General features: G+C 39.9%; 2 long non-coding RNA genes across 2 annotated transcripts in view; one reads left to right on the forward strand and one right to left on the reverse strand.

Moving 5' to 3' along the window:
* Positions 1 to 24,141, forward strand: part of LOC132672468 (uncharacterized) — a 59,696-nt gene that overhangs the window by 12,526 nt on the left and 23,029 nt on the right. The window contains exon 2 of the long non-coding RNA XR_009607530.3: positions 2,836 to 2,912. This is a non-coding gene — a long non-coding RNA (uncharacterized LOC132672468). The remainder of the gene's footprint in view (positions 1 to 2,835; positions 2,913 to 24,141) is intronic.
* Positions 6,269 to 6,856, reverse strand: LOC132672467 (uncharacterized). Its single transcript, XR_009607528.3, has 2 exons — positions 6,569 to 6,856; positions 6,269 to 6,480 (listed from the first exon to the last, which is right to left on the reverse strand). It is a non-coding gene; the product is annotated as an uncharacterized LOC132672467 (long non-coding RNA).

The raw sequence follows: 24,141 nt of genomic DNA on the forward strand, positions 1-24,141 counted from the left end.
ATCAGTAGATGAGATGAATGGATAAAGAAGATGTGGTATATATACACAATGGACTATTACTCAGCCACAGAAAGAGTGAAGTCTTGCATTTGTGACAGCCTGGATGGACCTTGAGGGTATTATGGTAAACAAAATAAGCCAGATGGAGAGAGACAAATACTGTATGCCTTCACTCATAGGTGGGATCTAAAAAAACCCTATGAAAACAAACGAATGAATAAAATAAGACAAAAGCAAACTCATCGATACAGAGAACAGACTAGTGGTTACCAGAGAGGAATGGGTTTGGAGGTGGGCCAAAAAGATGAAGGGGTTAACTGTATAGTGGTATTAACTAGACTTGGGGTGGCAATGAGTTTGTAGTGCATACAGACGTTGAATTATAAAGCTGTACACCTGAAACCTATATAATTAGAAAAAAAGAAAAAGAAAGAAAATGCCACTTACGAACTGGTAAGAATCTGTAGAGGAAACATCAATATAGGGGAGTCCACTCATGAAATTGAATATGGTTCGAATACCATGTTCAAAGATATGGTACAATAAGATAGCTTATTATGACATAGATCTCCATTTGCTGATGTTTGGAAAGTTGTTACAAACAGTATTTATTGTTTGATTGCATTTTTATAAAGCTTTGGGTATATTAAAAAAGATTCCTCAACAGTATATTTGGATTAATGAAACAACAATACCTTATATTACTGTAACACATTACACTTTACAGTGGCTTCACAGAATAGACAGTGTTGCCCCCATTTTAAAGATGAAGGAAGGGAAGCCCAGAAAGGTTAAGTGAGTGATTTTCCCAAGGTCACATCGAAATAGGCAGAGCCGTCTCTTTGTACTTCAGTCAAAGGAAGATTGAGACAGGGTCTGATGTGGGACATAGCGTGAAACATTTAAAAAAAAAAAGTCTTTAATTTGCAAAACCTAAGTCAACACATTTGTGTAAATTGAACATTCAAACTTCCCTTTTGGGATAACTGGATGAGATGATACATGTCAGCTGATGCCTTCAGCCAGACTCCTAAGAATCTGAATCTAATTATTGAGGAAAAAACTACTTGTACTCTTTCCTCCCGTCATGTTGAAGGTTATACACTTATGTACTCATTACTTGCTTTTTCTAAGAAAATGTGCATGTGGTGAGAGGGCTGCTATAACATTCTTTTTTCCAAATGTCCCTAACTGCTACCAGCTAGTACAATGCCTTGCACAAAAGTAGGGTGGAATAAATGCTTTTTGATCTTAATTATGATTTCTGACAGATAGCAACCAAATCTTGCTCCAAAGCAATAGTTTCAGATTTATCCAACTCTTGATTAGCCCTGGAAATAGGGAAATAGCATGGATAATTGAAATCCACAGACAAACAAATCTCATGTTACAAATGGCGTCAATCTCTCCCTCAGCAAACCTTTCACTATAGCTAATAACAAAATTATGTTGACTGGTTTGAGTTTTATCATTCTGCCCCCCTCCCCACTCTGTTCTTGTTGAGGTACTGCTGAGTGGAGAAAGGGTTTACAGAAAATAGGTAACAGGATTAATAAAATCAAGAGTTGATTAGAGTAAAACATCTCTTTGTTTTATTTTGACAACTATGATACATGCATGTGGGTGTTTAACAAATGCTTTTTAATGAGAGTGATATATGATGATAAAAATATATCATCCTGTCTCTTCTTTTATCGCTGACCTAGATCACAATTCCTGGGGTTGCTCAGAAACCCTCGTACCTGCCTTGTGTATTAAAGCATTACTTAATGTTATGCATGCATTTATTATAAGCCAGCAAATAAACTTCCAGCAGTAAGGACACAAAGCCTTTAAAAATATAACATCGTGTGAGGTTAAGATCCAGAATGGAGTATATATCTTTAGTTATAGAAATATTGGGTGTCTTTAAAAATGGTCAGTCTACTTGACACATTTAGAAAATACTTCCTGTTTACCCAAGGAAAATGTACTGAGAAAAGGAGATATGGAAATTATTTGATATGTTTATTTTATGACAGTGCTACATTTTATATAAATATAGGGAAGTTGCATGCATTGGGCTGTAGAGCTACACCTTATAGAATTGGAAAGGCTGAATGCATTGGCACCAGTTCTCTACAATATCTGTGTCTTCTTTTTTCCTTATCAAGATAACTTGGATTGGTTTGAGACTGGGCTATGTGCCAGTTAAAATTTCCCACCTCCCCAGATTCTTTTACAGCTAAGGTCATGTGACTAGTTCTATTCAATGATACGTGAGCAAACTCTACCAGTGGAGGCTCTTGGCAACCAATTGTTTTCCTATTAAAAGGGACAAACTCAGCTGCTACATACATTTGCCATTCCTTCTTTTCACTTGGGATGCAGACACAATGCCTGGAGAGAAAGGGACCATCTTGTGACCATAAGGGGAAAACATACACACTGAGGATGATAGGAAAGACAGAGGAAATTGAGTCTCTGAGGAAATTCAGGGCCATTGAACTAGCCCCCGCCTGCCTCCCCCTAAATGAAAAATTCCTATTTGGTGAAGCCAGTGGAGTAGAGTTCCTGTTACAGACAGGTGAACGATAGAGCGAGATACAACACGTTTGTTAGAGTATGGTCTCTGAGAATATAGGCTCCTAGTACTCTACATTGGCTGTCACTCCTATGTTTTCTTCACATTTCCCGAAGTATATCATGACATACTCCAGCCATGGTTTCTTTCAACCAGTAGTCAGACTCGTTGGTCAACGCTCTCAGGCTACAATGTTTGTAATACTATGCATAAAGTTTAAGAACTTCCATCAATTCCTAATTGCCTGATAATTTTTATATTTGGTTTTTTAGACCAATCTCTTAACGGCATCTCAAGTCACCCTAAGAGTTGAAGTTTCACATCCAGAAGGAAACATGTATATATTCAGGTATGCTCATACACGTATTTAAAATGAATCTCATATTTACAACACTCTAAGAAATCGATGCCATACAGGTCAATACTGAACAAGGTATGCTTGGCATATTTTTTTTTTTAACCTAAGTTTTTCGGAAAGGTGCATTCTATGGGAACATTTAGAATCAGAGCTATGTTGCTAATAGCGTACTAGAACTATAAATAAGTGATCCTTTTTAATACCTGGTGGAGATGGGGAATTGCAAGATGATGTCTATGGTTGTAAAAAGACCATCAAAAAGTTGGCAAGGAGATCATGGTCATACCATTTCCCCCATTTTTTTCATTTTATGAACACATCCCAGAGTTTCGGGGCTGGACTAAGAGCTTCTGCACTTGCTGCATTATGTAAACATTATAATCTGTGTCCGTGTAGGTATTCCCCAGGTGTCTTTAAGCTCCTGGAGGACGGGGGTTCTATTTATTCACCCCAGTGTCTGTCACATGCTCAGGACAAGCTGATTAAATCCAATATGGTGAGATAGGAAAAGAGCAGGAGTTAAGGAATTTAGAATTGCAGCCTTCTCCTTTATTTCTCTTTTCTCTTGGCTTTCCTGCTAGAGAGAAGGGTAGAGTAAATAGAAATAGGGCAGATGCAGAGCTTTTGACAGAGGTTAGAGTAAATAGAAATAGGGCAGATGCACAGCCTTTGACACTCGTTTTGAGGGGGTTGTAAATAAAGCCTCAAAAATTCTTCACAAACCAGGAATTATAAATAACTTGTGCTTTTTAGCTTGGGAGGAGGGTAGACAGAAAAACTATCATCAAAAAGAATTAATAACCAGTGGGGAAAAATCCCTAATTGTTTAAAATGTCTATATATCCATAAATTATGCTTTAAATGGCTTATGGGTATCCTACTTAAATATTGCTTTCTTTAGTTTATATGCTAATTTTTAAATAATTTCTGACAATTTTAATAAAACTTTCTGTAAGAAAAGTTTAATTGAATGGGAAAACATTTAATAGTTGTAGATAATCGTGACTGGAAAGACTTGCTATTTGGACCAGGGGCTCACAACAAAAAACATCATTATTCACTAGAGATAAATTATTTGGAGGAAATAATAACTCTGGACTGTGTGCAAATTTTGGGATATAAACAGACAGTAAACATCACACAGTATGAATATTTTAATTTGCCAGATTACCAACAATTTCTGCCTATTGCTGCATATCAGGAGAGCTGGCATCTCCTTCAAAGTTTCTACGAATCAGACGCTGGTTTCTAATGCATGTGGTCACCATTGGTTAACCAGAGTATCCAGGCAACCAGAGCATTACATTTTCTACCCACATGGAACTCAGCTAGATTCCTGGCCTCATAAGGACAGCTCTCGAAGGTGATGAAGAGCCATAAAGTATTCCAGAACCCAGGGTTTCAGAAACACTGCTGCCAAGTTCATTTGCTTAGAGTGTTAGGCCCTTGCCCAAACTTGTCAGTCTTTTAAAAAAAATAAGTAACTAAACAGTAAATAAATAAATAAATAAATAAATAAATAGAGAAAAAAAGAAAAGAAAGAAAAAGAGAAGTCTGAGAGAAAAAACCCAAGAAGTTGGTTAAAAACATCACCTAATTTTTCATAGCTTCAATGTTAGCCAGGAATAGACTAAAGCATACCTGTCCGATTAACTTTTAAGACTGACAGATTGAAATGAATTTTATTGTCACGTCCTGGTAGCCTAGGCGTTTCCAAAGTGTAGATGTCTTCAAGTGACCATGAGGATTGTTCATTTCTTACACGAGAACTGATAAGCCGAGGAACACCGTAGAACACATTCTTATTTTATACACTAGGGTGATTTGGAACAGGAAACCACAAAGAACCCTGAGGGCCTCTGTTCAGGGCCCTTCCCGAATGCACAATTCCAGGTCTTAACCGGGAGAGTGGTGTCCTCCACCGGCAGGCACAGATGGGGATCCGGAAGCCTAAATTCTCTCTGCCTGGCATTGGGCTGCTAGGTGACACCTGCTTTTCATCCGAGGACAGCCTGCTTTTCATCCAAGGGCTGATGGTTTTAGGATACACTGTCTCTGAGCAGATGAAGCACCCTTGCTGTGGGTCAGGCCCTGACATTCTCATCATGCTCTTGGGATGAAACTCAAACAACTGCCTACAATTCACCTTGACTGCAGCCATTCCTTGTGTGTCTCCGATCCTCCACTAGTTCATTCTCATGAGGCAGTTTGTCACCGTTTCTTCCTCAGAAGCACTGCACAGAAAGAATCTTTTGGACACCAGTGCACTTATCCTCTCCTCCTGCCAGTCTACAAACATTCCTGTGGACTTTTCTGTTCTTCTCTTGACCTAGCTTCGACCCCATGTTTGAGACATCTTAAAAACCACTTACTTCCTCTCCACGGTCCTTATTTTGCCAGATTAGTTTTTACACCATCTCTGCCCTTCCCTGGTTCCTCTACCACCATCTGGCTCCTGATTCTTTGACACTCATTTTATCACCTGGATTTATCATTCCTAACCTTTCCCACATCCCATTAATTCTTTACCGCCTTCCCTTGGTTTCCCTGTGTTTCTTGAAATATTGCTCTTGAGTCCCTTTTCAGTTTCCTTCCTTCCATGAGAGGCTGGAGGTGGTGAGAGACCAATGGTCCAGGAGCACAGAGACCTGGAGCTCGCGGTAGGGCCTGTGTGAGAGTGGGCAGTCACTTCACTTCTCTCGGTCTCCGTTTCCTCCCATGTGAATCAGGGAAGTTTCCCTCTGGCTCAACATTGTCTGATGCTAGCATTTCTTTGTACTTTTAGAGAGGAGTCAGGGAAAATTACAGTGTAGTCTTTGCACCAGAAAAATTAATTGCAATGTATGAACCACTTGCTTAGCAAAAAAAGGGAGTTCACAGGTATATTTGGTGACATGACACTGAGAAAGATGGAGTTTGGGACTCAGGGTGGCATATTGGCTTTTCTGAAGGAAAAGCAAGCTCATGGTTTGTCAAACTGGATTAAAACCGGTCAAGTAAGATAGAGGCAATTGCGCTCTGCAAATGAAGTAAACAAGAGCTCCTCTCTGTTTTTCCCAACTCAGTACTGGATTTTAAAGATGTGTTCTCAGATGTCTAGTATTGTAGTTTCCACTCTGTAATAATGGAAAATAACCAAGGCCTTTATTTTAAACAAAAACCACTGTGGAGGTGGATCCAGGATGCGGACAGAAATAATACATTATTTTACGTAGCTGACATGGTACATTTGAGGGATAAAACACTGCACACACTATAAACAAATGAAAAGCCCCAGTCAGTCCTGTTAGGCCCAAGCTATGATCGATTGCAAACCCAGGGTTGTAAAATAAGTAACAGTCTGGAACCATGGTTTATCAACAGTTTTATTTTCCTGAGACAACTTTATCCTAGAGGGCTGGAAAAGTGCGGCGCCTCGGTTGGAAGAGGATTGTGTGATTTTCGGAGTATTTTCATCTTCTAAGGTTTGCACTCTGCAAAGTTGCTTTCACAAACTCCCGCACGCAATGTATTTGGGCATAACAGCTCTCAGAGGTTTTATTAGCCCCTTGGGTTGGCCCTGAGAAGAATACACTCGAAAATGTAAGTCGCAAACTGGAAAATGCTATTTTGATTAAAAAAAAAAAAATCTGAAATGTCCAGCCTACCTTTGTGGGTTGCTTTCTCTCTCTCTCTTTTTTTTTCCTTTTTCCTTCTTTAAGGGAAGGGAATTGGCAGGGTGGGAAGCATTTTTTTATTGTGCCTCCTGATCTTTTCTGAATAGTCATTTAAAAGTGGCATAATAAACTCATCCTTTTCAAGGCCCATTCTTTTTGTGCGTGACGATGGGGAGAGAGGAAGCTGAGCGCCTGCACGTTTACTCAGCCCTTCCAGGGGTCTCAGAGAGAGGCTGTTGTCCTCGTGGGCGGACCGGCACCTCTCACCTTCGTTCCCAAACATAAATTCCCAACTGCCCGGAATCCCTATCCCAGCGCCGGCGGGGGGGTGGCACGCGGCCGACTGGCACTGGAGTCACCCACTCCCTTCCCCACGCGGATTGCGAACGTTTTATTCATTTATTCCGCGTCTAGGCTGTGGGCCGGGGCGCCCCCGCGGAGGCCAGGCGGGAAGCCCCCAGGGCTGGCGATCGGAAGGAGAGGGGGTTGGGGGTGGGGGAAGGGCAGACCCGGGGGCCGGGCAGCCGCGACAAAAGGCAGCGGCGAGGTGGCGGAGCAGCGCACGCGGCTGCGGGGCGCGGGCGGGCCGGGCGGAGGCGCGCTCCGGCTGAGCGGAGCCCGCGGCAGCCCCAGCGGCAGCTGCGGCGAGAGGAGCGCGGGCGGCGCGGGGAGCGGGCGGGACGCGCCCAGAGACACGCAGAGAAAGGGCAGCGCCGCCGCCTGCTGCCGTCCTCGGCGCGGTTAATCACGCGCTCCCCTCTCGCTGCTGATTTGCAAGAGCAGATTAATCAGAGAGCGCGGCTTGATGAAATTTGCTGTTATTGTGCCCATTTTTAGCAACATCTTTTATTATCTTCATTATTCATTTACAGGGGACCGGCATCAATTATGCAAATGAGTTCACAGACTTTGCAGATTACTTCATTTGCCGCTATTGTTTGTGGAAATTTAATTATTAAATATTATTAAGCTTGCGTTTTCTTCAATTTTCCAAGGCTTAGTTTCATTTGATTTTTCCTCCAGCTGCTCTTCTTTCCTTTCAGTGCCAAAACAGCTCCTCATCAAAGCGGCTCTGGCATGTGAAGACCAAATAAAATCTCCTCAATTTAATAATTTTGATGTTAGTCCCTTGTTCTCAGCTGCTTGCTCAAAGCAATGCAGAGAGGAACGCGGAGCACATTCAATTTAATGAGCAGAAATTGAATTCAAGTTTGTTCGGAATTGACTTCAATTAAGCAGAGTCTTAATGATAAATTAATCTCTTTTCTTTATTCCCTAGAATTTGTTTTTCAAAGTAGGAAATTGGACTACATTGAAAGACCAAATAAAGAATACCAATTTTAACTAGATCATGGAACTGATAGCAAAATTTAATTCTTTATAGTAACGTACTTGGACAAATAGCATTCTTTCTATGGCATGTATTATAATTTATATTCATTGTTACCACTTACACTTCCATGGCATGGATAAAATGGCAGTTGAATTAAATATGGGCTTGTAATAGACTTCAGAGTTTTAATCTTTATTAAGAAACTCTAATTGAATGCATAATTAGCTTTTCAGGCTTTAGGAAATTCGGTTTAGTATCTATGTGAACTGGAAACATTGATCAGGAATTTTAAAGCAATTTTTATGAGTTTATTTTGAGGAGGAATTATCAGGCTGTATATAAAATGTCATTTTAAACTGAATAGCACGGATCGGAGAAGCAAGGAATTAGGTTCATCCTGTGTTGCTGCGGACTCGGAGCCAGGCTTCCTAGGAACCAGGGCCAACACTGGTAATTTTAAGTTCCTTTTATTAAAACCTCTAATGTTCCTTCAGGCCACCAAATCCATTATTCCTGTCCAGACCCTGCTGAAAATCAAACTCACAGCTACTTGGGGATTTTAATGAGGGCGTCCATATTGATTGCATGGTTCTACTGTTTGGGTTTGCTGCCACTGTCAAAAATGTACCTGACATTTTTTTCCATCTGAATCATGGATCATCTTTTCTGGAACATGCAGAGCATAATTCTCCATGCTCCAGTCTGCAAAGCACTCTATCTACATATGCCAAATGTTATTATTGCAGTTCCTTCAGGAGTGACCTTAGAAGAGACGATGTTTGTTCCAAAGAACTTCAAGCTGTTCACTGTGGTATATTCATAGTCACAAATTTAAAATACATCAGTGTGAGAAAATACATTTAGGCTGTGTACTGTTTCACAGAGTGTGTGGGTCTCCTCCCCTCTGCTTCCTGCTCCTTCCATGTGCGCGTTTTATTACTCTTGGCCACTCAGACATGGTGCGTGCAAATTTGACTTTGCCGTGAATTTTAAATTGAATTGCCCGTGATGGAGATTATCTTCTTTGTGTGACAGTACAGTACGTCATTTCCAGTACTTTTCAGGGTCCACCTGCTCTATGTTCAAATTAAAGATTTATATAATAATAGAATTTTAAACCAACAGGGTGCTTAAAAATCACCTGGTCCAACTCCTATGTTTTATAGATGAGGAAACTGAGGCGCATAAATGTTATGTAAATTTCCCAAGGCCACAGAGTCAAGGCCAGAGGCAGAGCCAGGACTGAAACTTGCAGGTTTAACTAACTTTGGGGCCAAAGAAACTCTTTTTTTCACTATTCAAGTCTGCTTCCAAGTTGTGTAGTGACATCTTTGAGTAAGTGGAAACTAGTTTAAAAAAGACAGGAATTAATTTATTGTCTTGTTCAAACTGGGAAATATATTGATTAAAGTGCATAAAAGCACACACAAACTCGGTAAGCCTATTTATCTGGAACTTAGACAATTGGGAAGCCTAAATAACGGGATTGCTTTGTGCTCTACTTTAGTGGGAAGGGAACAAATGAAAAGTTAATAAGGTAGTATCAGGGATTTTTTAAAACAAAAAACCAGGAAGCTTTATAGTACCCTGGGCTCTGTGCACATTAAGTCCTATATTCGACAGTGGGGGTGACAACATTTTCAATTAGTATTTCCAGTATTTACTTATCCCATCCCCCAGGAAGTGGTGCTATCTCAGACCTCCTTCATTTCATTGCAATGTTTCATTTGTTCAACCTTAATGAGCTGTGAGTACCCGGCAATTTGCTAGATGTTGAAAGTAGAAGAATGATAAGCCTGTAGGAAGTTACAGTTTAGCTAGTGGGGAAAACAGAAAGGAGCCAATAATTATTGTATGAAATAGTAAGTGTTCTAACGTGCACGGAGCACTGGGGGCACATCTAATGCAGAATGGGAGGCCTGGGAAAGCTTTTCCATGCAGTGTTCTCTTGGGCCCTACATCCAAGGGCAAGTCACCAAGGTGGAGAGGTGTTGGTGGTATGGGTTGGAGGGGTGGGGGCAAGGGTGGGAGTCTACCAGGTAGAAGGAAAAGCAGGTGGCATGGCAGGGAGGTATGGGATGGAATGAAAGCTATAGGCTTGTGTGAGGACATGCTGGGAGATTGAACTACAAAGCCAAGGTTAAGGCTAGTAAGTGCTTTTTGTATTGAGGACAAATCATTTCTTCCTTTAGTCTGGAAGGCAACTGTTTGTGCAGCTTCTGCAGGAGTACAAATATTCCTGGAACTGTGGTAATCTCATCTGTGTCTCTTATGAACTAATAATGTCTTAGCTATTACTTCAACAGTGATGAGCTGTAACAAAAAGCAGATTAGAGGAATTTGGAGGATGGAAAGGGGACAGGAAATGGGTGGAAGAAAGAAGAAAGAAATGGAGACATTGATGGGGGGGCAGGTGGAAGGAGGCACTTAAAATGAACTGTGTATTTACATCTTTGCCCAGGACCCAGGTCAACATCAGTCCTTGGGCCTTTAAAAATCACCTGTGCACCTTCTATTTCATAGACGATGGCTAGAATTTTACTTCTCTCTTGGTAAACTGTATAATGAGAATTTGCAATGATGAGTTGTAATGTCTGGAATGATGATTTTCTAAGAAGTCAACACCCAATAAAATTAAAACAGATAAAATCTTATTAAGTCTCATTAGAGTATTGTACCAAGTTTCTGAGGCTCAGTTTCCAACTTATGGTGAGGAGGGGGTAGTTCAATTAATGAAAACATTGAGTTAACCAGAATACCATATTTTTCCACCATTCTAAATAAATTACCTTACTAAATCCATTTTATTTGCAGATCTATAAAATTGGGTTTTCAATACTCTATGTGAGAAAAGTAACATAAATATAAGCATATCATATACAAAAGCATTTCAGATAAAATCAATAACATTTTCTTCCAAATTAAAAGAAAAAATCCTCCAGCAGAATTATGTAATTTCAATGATAAGAGTTTATCACTATGTGTTGAAAAAAATTTTGAAAAAAATTTTAAAGCAGTAGAAATCTGAACAAAAGCTGTAAAGAGAAGTGATGTTACCCCATTGTGAAGGTTGCATTTTTTATCTACAGTTGATTCAGTTCAAAGAGAGCTTTGTTTGAAGATCTGCTCAAACTTCAGTTTAGTGTGGAAAGGGTGGGGATTTTGTTGTATACCTCTCAACTTAAGTTTAATTAAAATACTGGCTAAAATCATTCACGATCGTCAAGATATGGAAATGAACTAAGTGTCCATTAAAGGATGAATGGATAAAAAGATGTTTATATCTCTATCAGATGTTTATATCTCTCTATCTCTCTATCTCTATCTCTATCTCTATCTCTATTGAGAAAGGACTATTATTCAGCTTTAAAAGAGAAGGAAATCCTGGGGCACGTGGGTGGCTCAGTCAGTTAAGTGTCCGACTTCTGCTCAGGTCATGATCTCGAGGTCTGTGAGTTTGAGTCCCGTGTTGGGCTCTGTGATGACAGCTCAGGACCTGGAGCCTGCTTCAGATTCTGTGTCTCCCTCTTTCTCTGACCCTCCTCCACTCACACTCTGTCTCTCTCTCTCTCTCTCTCAAAAATGAATAATGAGAATAAATTAAAAAAAAAAAAAGAAGGAAGGAAATCCTGCCCTTTGCAACAACATGGATGGACCTTGAGGACATTATGCCAAGCAAGATAAACCAGACAGAGAAAGACAATACTATGTGGGATCACTTACATGTAGAATCTTAAAAAAAAAAAAAAAAAAAAAAGTCAAACTCATAAAAACAGAGAGTGGCAAAGTGGTTACCTGGGGGTGGGGGGAAACGGGGAGAGGTTGGTATAAGGATACAAACTTTCAGTTATAAAATAAAGTCTGAGGAGCTAGTGTAAAACATGGTGACTATAGTTAATAACATTATTGTATAATTCAAATTTGCTAACTGACTATAACTTAAATGCACCCAATAAGTAAGTAAGATGATTGGATGTGTTAATTAATTAGATAATGGGGAATCCTTTCACAATGTATATGTATATTAACTCACTTTGATGTACACTCTAAATATTTTACAATATTATGTGTCAATTATACAAATTGCACAATTGTACAATTATATAAAGCTGAAAAAAATACTGGTCACGAAAAGTTCTACATCTGTCTAAGGCATGTCTGAGTGCAAGATTATAGGCTTTTTAGATGGCCAGTTAATTGTTTATAATGTTAGAACCCCAACTGATAGATGTTGTTTCTTCTCTAGCTTTCTCCTGAGGAATTTAGCTGTTGCCTTGTCAGGGTTGGCCAATACACATTTTCTGCCTCATTTATCAACTTTACAATTCCAGCTCAACCCACTGGGTTCTTTTGTCCTTGTGTCTCTCATAGGTCCCTCTTGAAAACTTGTTTCTCTTGACCTCAATCTGAAGCAGCATAAGTAATTTTTTTGGATTTAGTGTCTCTTTTCTTTCTGTGATAACCTAGCTGCTTTGCCATTTATTCTTTTAGAACAAGATAGGTTTTCTAATTTACCATATTTTGGTGTTCATCTTACTTCAATGCAACCAACATTTGTTGAACCTCTCTGTATGAGGCATTATATGAAACATCTCAGGAGTTACAAAGATGAGTAGGATGCTTACTCTGTCCTTAAGCCGTTCATATGTGAGGGGTTGAGGTAATGGAGAAGCAAATAATTGTCATCAATGTAATAAATGTTATAATGGAGACAGAGACAGGGCTCTGAGGAAAGAGGTTGAAGGATCACTTAAGTAGGAAGGAAACTTAACCAGAGTGCTAAGGAGTCTGTTGGAGCTTGTCAAGGCGTGCAGGGCAACCTTGGAGTAGAGCAGGAAGCGCAGGGGTCTTGGTACCAGATGACTGGGTTAGAATCTGCTATGTACCTGCTGAGCCAGCGATTTCACCCATCTGAAACTCAGCCATTTGGGATTGAGAATATCCAGCTTGCAGGGCAGGTGCTCACCTATGTGCATCAGGGTACGGCTGCACTCCTTTCCTGGTGTTTTTTTAGATCTTTAGACCTGGGAGGGGAAGAATTCGGCCTCTGGATACTGTCTCCCCTCCCCACCCCCATTGCCTAATTCTTTTTCTGCAGTGTGCCTAGAAGAAAGGCCAAGTCTCAGGTGACGTCTACATAGAGGCAAGGACTGGGGACAGGAGGAAAGCAGACGTTCCAATACTTTAGGCCACTCTGTGGTGTGTGCGTGTGTGCGCGCGCGTGTGTATGCGTGTGCGCGCGCTTGTGTGTGGTTGCGCGCGCGCGCGCGCGCGCGCGTGTGTGTGTGTGTGTGTGTGTGTGTGTGTGTGTGTAGGGGGTTATCCCTGCTCTTTTGTTTCTTTCTGCACTAGTATCCTCCCAAAGAAAAATAAGGAATAAATTGGAGAGTAAAAAGTAGAAAACCGTTGCTTACAATCCCTCCTTCTGGCAACCAATTGTTTGTATGTTTTCACTTCCTGGCAAACATTAAGCACTCAGTAAATTTATGATGAATAAATATTAAAAAAAATAAAAGATTTGGGGAACAAGGCAGATGGAATAAAAGGAGTCTAGTTGGAAAAGGTTCTTAGAGCTTTGGCATTTTTTTGAGGGTAAGGATCATGTATTTTATTCCTTACCTCCTTGCTCCCTATCTTTGGCAAATGGCTTTCAAATAAACAGGCACATCATATGAAGATAAAAAGCATCGTAACTTGACTTCCTTTCGTACCCAGAAAGAGTGATATAAAAGAGTTAACTTTGATTAAAAAAATAACAACAGGGAACCCAAATATGCTTACAGTAAACTTCCATGCAATATTGTGACACAGCACTGGAGGAGGGAAGTCATAGGATATGTGTGGAAATGAGAGAAAAAAGGCGATGGAAGAGACAAAGCAGGGGTGTGGGGGAGAGGCAGAGGAAGTCGAGAGAGAAAGATAAACTGGAGAAAATGAACACAGGACGGGAGAAAGAAGGAAAGGGAGAGATGGGGGGACAAAGGAGAGGATCATCGAAGAAAAACGGGGCAGTGTATGGAGTCTGCCATTTGGGAAACGTATTCTTTTCATACTCAGGATTCATTTCTGTGGTGGGTTTCACAGTGTTGTCACCTCATCATCCTCCCTCAAAATTCTCATTAACCACTGTTTATAGCTGTTTAACTGCTGCTTACCTTTGGATTTTCAAAGGCTCGACTCATAATGGGCTAGATAATCATAGTAGCCTGTCACAGGGAAATAATTATTCTCTTGGAGCATTATCTCTGGCACATATCTGGGCCCCGAGAAAAGGCTCTTCGTGTTCTTACATTTTAAGAACTTGGAGGTTTTTTGAGATTGCCTTCTTTCAGGAACAGGATTTGATTCCCCCTCCCTCTCCAAGATGCTATCATATCTCAGAATTAGCTGAGCATCATTTTCTGCAACTTGGTCGCATTCTGGAAAAAGTAAATCGTGCTTACTGTGGTACTTCCTCCTGGGGAAAAGTGTTCTTAAGTCACAGGAAAGCAGTGTGCCAGCAGCTCAGAACACTATAAAAGTGAGAGCTGGGGGTGGGGGCCTTTGCAGGAAGGGCATTTATGGAGAGTTACCAGTTTTTAGTTTTTTCTTTAGAAATATTCTGTTACATTAGTAAGTAAGCTAAAGCAGAATGGAGAAGGGAAAATAATACTGAAAAAGGAAAAGAAAAGTCTGTTTTATGGAGTTTCATGAATTTTTAGGAAATGCCTGGTAAGGGGCGGGGGAACTGGGTGACTTCAGTGCAGCTTTGAAATGTAGGCTGAAAACATGGAGATTTTTCTGTTTGTTCTTCTGCTTGTTTCCATTTCCATGAATAGCTTTCTACTTCGGGGACCTTCTCCCACTACAGCTTGTGTGCTTGTTTTAGTTGGCTTTTGAATATCGATATCCAAAGATGTTTACTGTCCTTTAATGAAAAAAAAATCTTGTGTGTATTTCTTAGGTGGGGAGGGGAGGGTTGCCGACACACAATTTTGGCGCCTGGATTTCAAAAAAAGTTGCCCTTCTTATTTAAAATCGTCCTTCATAATACAAATTGCAAATAAGGCAGCATGCCAGTGCTGAAAAGTAATTTCAATTAAAATTCCCAGGGCTGTTCAGGGGCGACACAGGAGTCAGTCTTAACACATTGTCCTTGAATCTGGGCACAGCTTACCTGGAAAGCTTCAAAGAGGGACAAGTAATTTTAGTGTCACCTCCCTGTCCCTTCTGCCTCCCCACCGTCCCTCAAGCCATAAACAAAGAGATGAACACCCATTCCACAAAAAAAGGAGGTTTGGTGATCGTTTGTGTGGAAAAGCAGGTAATGGGCTATTAAATAGTTGTTTGTGAAATCACTGCACAGTACAGTGTTTACTTGTTTCTGCAAAAGTATTTCTGTTTACCCAGTTCTGGATAAAAAGCAGATCATGTGACACGGCCCCAGAGTAAACAATGTCCAGATAAATGGATATTCCCTCCTGTTTTCCGGTTCGGGCCTCTGCATTTTCTGTTGTTACACAAGTGAACGAGGGGATGTGTGGATGAACATGCTCTTAGAATCCCAGCAAGTAGGGCTGGTCTGGTGTGTTGGAATATCCTATAGTAAAGGTTGGAATAGCCTGTCCCAAGGGTCCCTCCGCCCCCTGCCCTAAAGTATCTCCCTCAGCACCTTGTCATGGTGTTTAAAAATCACACACTTCTATTCTCCTTTATGTTAAGGCGGCTGGTGAAATCAGGAGTTGCTTTAGAGGAGTGACATTAGACTGACATCATTAACATTTTAGATCAAATAATACTTACATTTACTGAGGGCTTATTTACGAGCCAGGCACTATGCCAGAGATTTTATCCTTACTATTTACCCTCACAAGAATGCTAGGAAGCTGGTACTATTACTATCTTTAGGTTGCAGATGAGGAGACAAAGACACATGAGGGTTAAGTTATTTGACAAGTCTTAGAGTCGGCAAGCAGAGGAGCTAGGTTTTTACCTAGACTATCTGATTGCTGAGCCCGAGTTTCTTCTGACTTGGTGTCAACAGAGAATGACGTCCAGAAAAAACAGAGTATGGGGTTAAACTTTGACGTGGTGGGTCCGGGAGGGTGTTGTCCAGCAGATGAGGGAGTGCGCATAAAAGCGAACACTAATTAGAGGGAAGGTAGATGTCATGAGCTCCTGATCACTGCTGGGGGCTTGGAAGGGAAGGACTTGTGCAAATGAACATGGAAAAAGAGGAGGAGCTAAGGAGGCAGAAAGTTCATTTCACAGATTTGCTTGTGGCCCATTTGATGGAATCATTTTTCTTAGCTGTCTCTTAGATCCTGAAAATGCAGGACTTCGGCCCTTCTTTCATGTTTGTCAGCTACATGGCTTGCATGTAGTTCTGCAGCCATGAGATCCTGTGATCCTCAAAGGCATTTGAATTTCCAGTGCAGCCGAGGAACCCAAGAAGCAGAGGACTGCTGGCCAAGGCAAGAGTATAACCCACGTTGTTGGCTCTGAGGCCAGGCCTCTCTCCAGCACCCCCCCCCCCCCCCCCCGGTAGCCTCCCATTTACTGCCCTGGGTTGTCCTGCAGGTTGCTTCTCTTTACACTCACACAGAACCCTTTCATTCTCTTTCAGCCTCTTTCATCTCTAGGAGATGGTACAAATTATACACTCAACTCCTCCAATCTCGATTTGGTATTTGGGTTCTGTTAATTCATTGTTATGTGCAGAATGCCTTCAGTGAACACAACAAGCTGCAGGAAATATAATTCTCTCTTAATGTATATTTACTAAGTGTATTTATTATTCATCAGGATGTGCATTTTAAAATGTGAGTCTAGATTCCCTCACTTTTAATCCCAAACAAATGTTAAAAGATTTATTTTTATAATAATCCCGGAATGAGAGCTAAGTAAGCCTCCCTGAACACGGCTTGCCAAGTGGTGGATGTTAGCTGTATATCCACACTAGATGCTCGATCTGTGCTTGCTATTGTCTCTTACCGTTTCTAGTGGCGATGCGCAGAAGCGTACTAGCACACCAGGGCCCATCAATGGTTGCAATTTGTTGGCACGGACTCTAGGGAAGAAGTACTGCAAGGGAAAATGTTAGAGTCTCATTTCTTTGCAAGATATAGATAGATATGGTGGGAGAAATAAAGGCAGATGGATGAAGGAAAGGGAATATGTGGGCCAAGAGATAAGAAAATGCGCAAAAATAAACTTCAAAGACCTCAAGGTGCTATCAACATGCAAATGTTTGAATAGTATATCAAGAATTTAACATGGATGCATTAAACATCCCAGAATGAATGATCCCTCCTTTCCCATCCTACGAGAAGGGAAGGTTCTAGGGCGCAGGTGCCAGTGTGAGGCTAGAACAGCAGGGGATTCCTAGTAATAGTCAAAGGCCAGTTTACATGACAACTCAATGGTGTGATTGCTGTCCTCTCGTTAGGTATGTTGGGGATCCATTTGAACAAGGCTGTTCAGCTGACTTTGGTAAGAATCTTTACTCCTTTGTGGTCTTTATTACAATTCTAAGTGGCATCTCGCACATGCCTCAACATCGAGAAGTTTTCTGCTTATCAGTTGCAGAATCTTTTCTCATTTGTAAGGACTAGTGAAGAGCTTCATTCCCACGCAGATGTTTTTGTGTGTGTGAACTCATAATACCCACAATACATTAATAACTAACAGTGAAACATGTGTTAAAATGGTTCCGTTTAAAAAAGTAGTTCAAGTGAAGACGTCATTCAGTATAAATCTAGGAATATTTTCTTCTTTGGGGTTGAGCATCACTACATGTAAAACACCATCATGGACAGCTGTACAGCTAGAGTTATAAACATAGAAAGAATAGAAGTTAATAAGAGAGTGGTGCAATAGTTTTATCCGACAATTCTTGTTTTCTAACATTGGGTGGAGTCAATGAAGCCAAAGCAGACACTGATCCCTGTGGTTTTGAACACACTTTCAAAAGACTAGGGGCAGAGATGGATGAAAAGGCATTCTCTTGTCCAAAAGACAGATGCAGAGTCCTATAAACCCCATGCTGTGATGATAAATTCTTCAAGTAAAATTTCAATGGAGAGAAATAGTTTGGGGAAATATTTGCATTGCATGAAAACTATATAGCGCACAGTACAGGGAGGGAAATTGAACATGGTTTCTACCTATGTTTCAAATAGAATCCCTTTGTGCGTATAGGGCTAGTATAAAATTCGATAATAATTAAGGTTAAAGAGTCAGATTTATCTAAAGAATCACTTTTACTCATGTGATATGACAATTTGAAAAAACAAGTAAAACAGTTTTAAAGAAATAGTAGAAAATAGCCACTTTATAAAAGAATGACAGCAAATCAAGTCAGCTGTTTGAAGTGGTTAAATCTTGGCCTCTGTCTCAAGCCTCTCTGTTCAATGCCACCATTGCTTCTTCTCTAAAAGATTTCCTGTTGACCAATGCTTTCCCAGTTAGCTCATCCTATGGGGAACAAAACCATCCTCCTCGCTGTAAGATACTAAGTGACATGCCCTCTAAATTCTTGCCATAGCCTTTAGCATTCGATAAATGAATTAAATGGAAATAATTTGGCATCTTTTGCTGAACTTGATGTCTGTAACAAATGTCACTGGTGTCATACAAAACAACTTATAAATTATTTTGAAAAGAATTGTTTCAACTACAGAGCAGGCAGTGAAGGAGACAAATGGAAAGGATTTGCGAGAGGGCATTTCTCTAATGACATCATAAGAGCCAAGAGGATTTCAGTAGCAATTCTATTCATGCCACAAAGAGGGAAAAAACAAAGCAGTGGGCTCAATGTTTCTATAATTTTTTAATCCTGTTTTCTTTACTTTTTTCCTACCCTGTATTGGGTGATTGGAAAGAAAATAAGAGAGTAGATGGTACAGAGACTTCAAATCAGCTTACAAATTAGTGTTACTTGTGCGAATTTGTTACCTACCTATTGAGTTTCGTGAAACCCCTTTGTTAAGCAACAGAATGGTCTGGACAAGATGACTTGGATTTTTACAACCCTTTGTTTCAAAATAGTGCAGATGTGGAAATAACAATAGTTAGCATGGCATGCTACACCAAACAGGTTTTACATTTTTAGTAAAATTTTCAAATGAGCATCGTATCACTGAAATATTGTCAAAGGTTATGTTTAGTCCATGAAACAGGCTCAAAAAACAATGGAGTTTTTCCCTCATGCAAATTCCCAAGATGAGAAAAAATTAAAAAAGCAAATTAAGTGGAGAGAAGTAAATGAGACATTATTTCTCCAAAGTTGTTTTATTGCCTGCCAGGAAAATATCTTCAGGAGATGGACTGAATAGGAAAAGACTTTTGTAGTGAGCATCTGAGCCACAGCAGATTTGTGGGTATTATTGGCTCTTTCAGACATCAAAAGCAAACTGTGTGAAAGATGATGGAGGTGCTCAAACAGGAATGGGGAATGAAAATGAGCAAATAGAAGATCATGCTCAATAAAAACACAAAATGATAATCAGAATAAATGAGACTATCAGTGCACAAGTAGAAGAAAATCAACTAGGAACATCTGTTCAGGTGAGGCTGAAATTAAGAGAATAATCAGACTCTGGTCGTGTGCATTTGGAAAAAGTCTATGAAAGATATGATGAGTAGCATCTCATCCTTCGCCCATGTGGAATAATCGTATACTACCTTTGTACTTTCATTGAAATTGGGTTTTGTGGCTCTGGATGTGATACCTTCCAAGAAATGTGGGTTTGCAGCAAAAACGCAATTGGGTGCATGTTGCAGATTAAGAAAATTTTAACGGTGAAATGAAAATCTTTCGGAGAAATATGCAAAGATATAGTAGTCATGAAAAACATTTCTAAGCAAGCCTCCAAATGAATGAAATCACTAGAGTGTCAGGCCACAAAAATCTTAGGAGAAATAACACATATAACATAGAGAATGTTAAAATCAAATATGTTGACTTCTGATTCTGCAAAAGACAGGACACACACACTTCTTCCCCTTCTTCTTGCTAAATACTGTTAAAAACTCTGGATATTACATATAAAACAAACATGAGAAAATTCTGAAAGATGGACAGAAGAAGGCAGATTAGTTAGGGGCCTTGGGATCTGAGGAACAACATGGCAATGAGTTCTCTGGGTTTTATTTTTGCCACTTACACCCCAGACTGGGTGCTGGAGAAGCCAGAAACCTAGAAATGCTAAAATTGCAAACACATAGAAAGCCCCAGTAAATGAATGATTTGATCTCCAGCCAAAGGAGCATGGAGGGTCAGCCTAACAAGACAAAAAACTTTTAGAAGATACCCACTCCCTACTCCAGCCAAACACAGTGGGAAAAAAAAAAATGGTGGCCTGATTCCCTCTCTTGTCAGCAAAGGCTAAATGTGGAACCTGGCCATGTACCCTCACCTGGAAGTAATGAGACATCTCTCTCACTCCTCACTGAGGTTGTGTCAGAGAGGCTGAATGGGGGAATCTGGGACGTGCACCTACTCCCAGAGTTTGTGAGTCCCTTCAACAGTGGTGTCAGTGGAGGCCATGTGTGGGGCAGTGATGAAGCACCTCTCTCTCTCCCAGCCAGGGTGATGTCAGTGGAAGCCTAGTAGGGAGCCTGAACTTGGACTCCCAGCCAGCAGAAATGAGGCAGCTCCCCTCCCCCAGCCACTGCTACATCACAGGAGATCTGCCAAAACAGAAGACTTAACTAAGATCCAAAGTCTCATAATACACACGATGTGCAGAATACAACAACAACAAAATCATGTGTCATATTGATAACCAGGAAAATATTACCTTGAACAAGAAAAGACAACAGAGGCTAACACAAGGATGACATAAGTGTTGGAATTATCTGACAAAGATTTTAAAGCAGCCATCATAAAATGCTTCCATGAGCATGTAGTTCCATGAGTACACTTGAAACAAAGGAAGAAATGGAAAGTGTCAGCAAAGAAATGGGAGATATGAGGAAGAACCAAATGGGAGTACAAGAACTGAAAAATACCATAACCAAAACTAAATCTTATTGGATAGGCTCAACAGTGGAAGGGAGAGGACAGAAGAAAGAATCAACAAACTTGAAAATAGAACACTAGAAATAACTCAGTCTGAACAAAAGAGAGAAAATAGATTGAAAAATAATTAACAGAGCCTCAGGAATCTATGGAACTATAAAAAAAGATCTGACAATTCTATCAGCTGGGTCCCAGAAGGAACAGAGGAAAATCGTAGGGCTCAGTACATATTCAAAGATATAATGGCTGAAAAAATTTTAAGTGTGGCAAAGGAAACCTACAGATTTAAGAAGCTGAGTTAATCTCAAACAGTATAAATCCAAAGAAATACACACCAAGACACATCAGAGGAGGCAACCTCAATGAGCAGATCGCTTCAGTGCTCATAAGCTTGCAGAAGCACATGAGCACACGTACAATATCCTTCAGAGACTTCATACGCCAGAAATACTAAATGCTTCACAGGCAAATTTCTGAATTGTGTTATCCCCTACTCTCCAGTTGTTAAATAGTACGTAATCTGTGTTGATCACATGTACACAAATGTTTTTAAATGACTTTTTAAACAAAAGGATCTACCTTAAAAAAAACATCAAATTAAATTATTGTATAGCTCCTATTATGTGCAAGGCATTGCAATTGCTCTCGCCTGAATGTTCAGTCTGTTGTTTTGGGGGAAATCTCTGTTTTGCTAGGTCAGGAAGTGAATACTGGTGGTGTTTTGTACTAGAAGCCTCATGTTGTGAAGAAGAAAGTGGGTATAAAGAACAGAATTGAGAGAGGTCACCATTTCAAATTTTGCCCAGCTGTCGTGACTAAAAAGTCTTGCTACAGAATATGATCACTGCAGGAAATTCTCTGCGAAAAAAAATGGTAACTGGTACACAAGCCTCTGAAAAAAATCACTACTAAAGCTGTTACATAGTAGATATGCAATAAATATTTTGTGAATGAATAAACAAAGGCAAGAATAAGTGGCACACTTAGACGTGAGGATTTACTTTTTTTTGGACAATACAATTGTGAAAACTAGACTTGCCTATTGTGTAGGAGTACTCATTTATCTTGTGCCTTATGTTTAAGTATGTACGTGAATTTCTAAAAAAACAAAAACAAAAACAAAAAACCTTTCCTGTCCTCAGGTAATAGACGTTTTCTTCTATATTTTCCCTTAGTTGAGTATTTTGATTGCGTACCTGCCTGGTTTCAGAGTAAACCTTACCTAGCAACTTTCCAAGACTTCATAGAGAACCTTAAGAGTCCCATGCAGGGGCTGGGTCTGTGAGCGACCTCAGTCTATCTACCCATGTGGTTTTCTCAAGCCATTGTGGTGAATGGTAATTGCAATAATGCTAACTTACATTGCAGAGTGTTTTCTAAGATGTGTTCTGAAGAATGCTAGTTGTGTGGGTTATTAATTGATATTACTCAAAACAACATGTGAAATAATGGGATTAAAAGTTAAACCCGTATGTTAATGTAGAAATTATCACCTTTAATAGAGTAGTTTTAAATCCTCTGACATAACCATACGTCAGAAACCCTTCGATACTTCTAAAAAACAGATTTATTGTCCTCACCTCAACAAGTATATGCTCTTCTCCAGGATGAGTCTGGGTCTGGTTGCTGGGTATGTGGGGGTGGAGGTGTGGGATTGTATGTTCATTTTGATAATTCTCTCCAGGTGATTTTGAAATGTTTCTACCCCTCTCCACCAGTCTCCTCTTCAATCTTGAAAATCACAGTGTTAGTGCGTTAATGTGCCAGTGATTCTCCAACATGGAAAAGGTTTCCCAAACTCATGCAAGCTCAGAACCCCATTTTTATGCAGAGCTGGGGCCAATTTATGGAAACATTATTTGGGAGACTCATACAGTGGTTTTAGCTTTGACAAAGTTTTGCTTATGTCTAAATTCATTTGATTCTTACTATCCATGTGATACAAACATTTTTTATCTCCATGTTAGAAGCAAGGAAACTAAGTTAGAAGTGAGGGGGCTAGGACTCAACTGTAGATCTTTGAAATCTAAGTCTGGATCTCCTTCAGTAGCCAAATCTCAGACTGAGCTAAGCTATTAGTGCAAAATTGGTATGATGGAATCAATAGTGCTAACGGGGCCTTAAACCCACCTCTTCCAGATTTTCATGGAGTTAAAACTCCATGAGTGCTATGGAGAAAAATGATATAAAAGATATACTACAAAGGTTTAGTTAAGTATTACAAAGCCCTATATCAACATGAACTCTATAAAAATTCATCGTTCTCAATAATTGAGATCTGTTTTTGAAAGTGCGTATTTATATAAAAAAAGAGAGGAACTCTAAAGCTGGCATAATACTGTCAGCTGTTGGCCATATGGAAAAATTTAAATTGTCATAGAAGCTGGCCAGTTATAAAATGTTTTAGATAGATTTTTTTTTAAAGTTACATTTTAAGCGTTTGAGCAATATGCTCAAAAATACATTGGTGAACTCCAGTAGCAATTGCTTTGGCTATAATTTCCATGGTCCTTGCATATTCAATTATTATTTTTTTATCTGACCTGTGTAACAGGCAATGAAATATGTTTTAGATGGGGATAAAGATGTTAAAATGGAAAAATTTCCAAAAATATGTTTCTTAACTTTCATCTGTAGATACCTGTGTGTAGCATTAACTGGATGTAGTTAGGCATCATAATTAGGTATCATTTATTGAACATCTACTATGTGCAAGGCCCTATGCCAAACCCTGCAATGCCGATGGTCTTATATACATAAGGAGACAGGATAAGAAAATTGTGTTTGAACTTAATTTCAAACCCTGCTTAGTCTGGTTTCAATATATATATTTTTTGTATTTAGCTTTTAAATGAATATCATTAAAATCACCTGACCTCAAGAGCAATGTCTTTTTATTGTAGAAGATTTGGAAAAATATTGAAAAGTGGCAATAACAAAATATTGAAAATACATATCACTTGCAGTCCCACCAGCAAGAAATGACCGCCATTAGTATTGAAAACAATTTTAATGTATGTTTATCATTGAGAGTGAGAGACAGAGCGTGAGCAGGGGAGACACAGAATCTGAAGCACACTCCAGGCTCTGAGTGGTCGGCACAGAGCCCAACGTGGGGCTTGAACCCACGAACTATGAGATCATGACCTGAGCTGAAGTAGGACACTTAACTGACGGAGCCATCCAGGCACCCAAGGCTGCCATTTGTATTTTGAAGTATTTTCTATT

Source organism: Panthera onca, chromosome C1 (assembly GCF_046562875.1).
Source record: "Panthera onca isolate mPanOnc1 chromosome C1, mPanOnc1 haplotype 2, whole genome shotgun sequence".
NCBI classification, from domain to species: Eukaryota; Metazoa; Chordata; class Mammalia; order Carnivora; family Felidae; genus Panthera; species Panthera onca.